Here is a 4159-nt window from a genome sequence, read left to right as displayed (position 1 = left end):
GGCCCTGCTTTCACGCACCTTAGCTTCCTGAAGAATTAGTTGAAATTGTAAATTCAGTTAATGTCTACAATATGGACTTATAAGAAATAGCACATTACCGTGACCTCAAAAATTATTGGAGCCTCACAAGAACGTTGGTGCAATTATAAATTGAAGATTGTAATGCCACATTTCTTGAATTTTTGAACCTGATAATGAAGATAGTAATATTGAAATATGGGCAAAGACACTGCTTAGATATTTCATTAGCTAGGACACAGTGGGTACCAATACCATGAAGGGTTGAGGTTTAAAACTTAACTCACAAACAAAGTTTTTTTTTGCAACAATAAAAAAACCAAAAACCTCACAGAATTTAGAAAGGAACTTCTCGGAATGAGGGTAATGCCCTTGGCCATTCCTGAGGAATGGCTCTGCTTGTTCCTCTTCAGCATTTGACACTGTGATCCACAATGCACCAATTTACTGACCTGATGAAGTAGTGACATTGAATGGACTGGTGCTGAAATGCATGTGAAACTTGCATCACTTATCTTCCCTTCTAGCAACAGCATTATTCACCTATGCTGAGCATATTCTAAATATATAAAGTTAAGCAGACCGTACTTAGGTATGGACGAGGGCTCAAATGTATTTGACATCCCTTTTTATTCTGCCATCTTTTAACGTTTGTGCATTGAAAAAATCCTTACACTGATTCAGCTTTTCTCTCTTACTAATTATTTATTTATTTTATGTAATGTCTTTACGACAACAATTCTAATGATCCATGCAGATTTAATTTTTAACCAGTGCATTTCAGAGTTATTTGAACTCCTTCATCAGGGCAAGTACCTCTAGCAGTCACTTGACACCATATGAATGAAGTACACAATTATTCTAAATCTGTACACCTGAGTGTCGCAGGATGCCAACATCACCCAGGTACTCCTTAAAGTTCAAGAGGCTATTGGGGGTGGTCCTAAAATTTTGCCTTGTCTAACACATGTTCAGACATGATGCAAGACTCCTTTTGCTGCTGCTATTTATCAAAGAACCCACAGGGCTGTGAATCCTTTGCCCCTCTCTTGGATGTCCAGCTGACCTGGTCATTGCATACATACTGATACAAAATCTCCTGAAAATCAAATGGTCTAGGACTACCATATCGCCTCTTCAATCCCTTCACTGGATCGCCATCAAACAGTCCATCGATTTATAACCTCGTCTGAAAGACTAGCTCACAAATCTCTACAAGGCAACATGCTTGCCATGTGACTACTATAGTTGTGTCCAGAAGTAGAACTAAGAGGATAGGATCCAGCCAGATGGTATGACTAATCGCTGATTATGTATTCATTACTTACATTACATTACATTGAATATATATAGGGATTTCCAGAAATTGTAGAAAGGGTGCTTCCCTTCTGGATGTATGTTGAACACCCCTTCTCTGGGGAGCTTCAACCCTTTCTACTGAGCAGACTAATAGATTCCCCCTCTTGAAACCTGCTGTCCTCAAATCATGTAAGATAGAAGACCCCTGCCCCAGCCAGGCGTAAAACTTTCGAACCACCGTCCCTGCATCTCCTGTCAGTTTTATGGTAAAAGCAACTTTATAAAGTTCTGAAGAGCACCAAAACCTACCTGTTCCTCCCAGCATAGTAACCATTAACCCATAACTTTCCACTCCAGTGTAAAGGAGCCTTTCAGTGAATGATGTCACACTAGTCCACACAGAACAACCCGGCATTATTAAAGGGACATTACAAAGCCCTTTTGTTGATGATTGTTCATGTGTCAGGGGTAAGAGGACAAGCTTTCTTTTCTTTTCATTAAATAGCCACTTTAATATATTTGCTCTCCGACTCATCTTTTCTGCATTTCCTCCTCTCAAAAGCAATCAAAAGCAGTGACGTGAGGGTTATAAAAAATTGTAAGTAAATGAAAATCAATTAATAATTTGTAAATCTGATGACAGCTGATGACTTTTGAAGGTATTACAAAATCAATGTTGTAACCTGCTCTCCTTTTTAATTTGTCTTTTAGATCCTCAAATGGGATTGCTATTGTCCATTGTCGTGTATCTGCTCGTTATCTGGATTTGTGCATACATGTATGTCATGGTCTTACGAGACTGGCCTCTATTTCAGATAAACAACAACTACCTCCTGTTTTTGATAGGAAAGATCCTCGCACCTGCTTTGTCAATTGAAGGTGGCCTGCAATGGTTTTGTGGAAAATTCGTCTTTCATCGTCTGTTGTCCATTGTCATGTGTCTGGTCCTTGCCCGCATCATGGGAGACCAGATTATGAGGATTGGAGATGCCCATGTGTGGCATGCGAGAGAGATCTACCCTGAGTTGTGGCTAGACAACGTCGTCTTACCTGTTACAGCAATTGAATTTGCTGTGCTAGGTGCTTCTGGAATATTCGGCCCTCGTCCTTGGTTGTTCTTGGTTGTGCGTGCACTCCTTGGGTTCTCCTTGGCACACCTGTATACGATAACTGTAGACGTCCTGCGCCAGTCTCAGATAAATGTCCGCCTACTCGTGTTCATACAAGGGATCGTAAACTGTGCTTTCGTATTAGGCATTCTCAGTACATGGGTTTGGGTAAGACTCATCACTTATTTCCTGCAACTAGAACCACAGGCCACACCATCAGAGTGGAACCTTTTGGAGGAATTCTGCTCGTAAATTTGTTTGCTCTGTTCTTATGGCGGGCGCCTGGGGCGTCATTGTAGGGTTTGCCATATCCATCTCATGCACGTCATGCTGTTTCTCTGTCTCTGAGATGGTGGGTCCTCGTCAAAGAGGCATGCCAGGCCACATCATGAGACTGGCATTCCAATGAATGATATATTACACCTATGCATTGAAATTATTTCTTATGTGATGTAAAGGAGGGCTGGAAGTATGTTTATATTGGCTATTGGGGCAATCTCAGCCTTTCGGTATTCTGTTTCTCCCATCTCATCCACCAAAATGAAACATGCCGCACAAAGAAACCCATGAGGACCTTATTCCATTAGAGAACACTGAAGAAAGCAAGGAACCTCACCCTGAACTCAATTGTGAGCGCCAATATTCATGCATTGACCTCTTCCATTCTAAGGACAACATGAGGATGAGAACTTTGGTTGACATTGGTCTAGTCATCGTTCAGCAGCTAACTAGTCAGCTCTATACCCTACATTGCTATGCATCAGTGATATTTAGCTCCATGGGCTCCTAACCATTTTGGCCCCCGTTGGGCTTGGAGTGGAGAAGGCTGTTTCCACATTGGTCGCCAAGGGCAGGGCTGAGAAAGCTGGAAGGAGAGTCCTACTGCTTGCAGTTTGTGCTGTGATGTCGATATCAGTCACTGGAATTGGGTTAGCAAGATTCAGAATTTTACTGGAGTCCCACAACAGTTGCATCAGCATCACACAATCAAACCTTTCACTGTATATGGTGAGTGCTTCTGCCACACTAGTATCCAGGGACTCCGATTGCAGACCACAACTCACCGTCTGGAGGTCTGGAGAGACTTCATCAATCTGACTGTTGCAGTAACTTGATTTCATGCCCCTAACATAGATTTCATCAGCACTACAAGCTTGAGGTTGCTTAAAAACTTTTTTACGTTCAGAATGTGGAAAACCTCATCCAGTCAAAGGAAATAATGCTACAAAGGAAGCCTAAGTCATTCAATAGCACAGGATTCAATGAATATACAGCTCTGAACTAGATCACTTTATTAAGCAATATGGCAGTTGCGAGCCAGTTTTCAGTTAGATTTCGACCAAGTAAGTTCAAAGATTGCACACCTTGAGCTTTTTTTCTCTCGCAAATGGCCTGATTCGCTGAATAGGGCTGTTCGAGATCAAAAAAAGCTTTCTTCCATGTGCAAACTCTATTTTATGATTCGGTAACCTATTACTGAATCGCAAAATGGGTTAGTGATTTCGTATTAGGAAGTGGTGTGCTAAGGGCGTCCCTTCCTAATACCGACTTACAGTGCTATGTACGAATGTTTTGTGACCTAAATGCGGACGCCAAACATTTGCTTTTCAACACCAATTTCAATTTGGTGCTAGCGTATTCGCGAACAGAAAAAGGTCCCAAGGGACCCTTTCCCCTTTGTGAATTCATATGAAAAGTTTATGGGTGAGCAAGCAGTGGTCCCATGGACCACT

General features: G+C 41.7%; 1 pseudogene; it reads left to right on the top strand.

Moving 5' to 3' along the window:
• The first annotated feature begins 2337 nt into the window (after positions 1–2337).
• On the top strand, positions 2338–3795 carry LOC147706175 (solute carrier family 2, facilitated glucose transporter member 10-like; annotated as a pseudogene).
• The last annotated feature ends 364 nt before the right edge of the window (positions 3796–4159 follow it).

This window comes from Lissotriton vulgaris, chromosome 7 (genome assembly GCF_964263255.1).
Source record: "Lissotriton vulgaris chromosome 7, aLisVul1.2, whole genome shotgun sequence".
In the NCBI taxonomy this organism is placed as follows: Eukaryota; Metazoa; Chordata; class Amphibia; order Caudata; family Salamandridae; genus Lissotriton; species Lissotriton vulgaris.
Note: the sequence above shows the minus strand (reverse complement) of the source record. Positions and strands in the feature narration are given on the sequence as shown.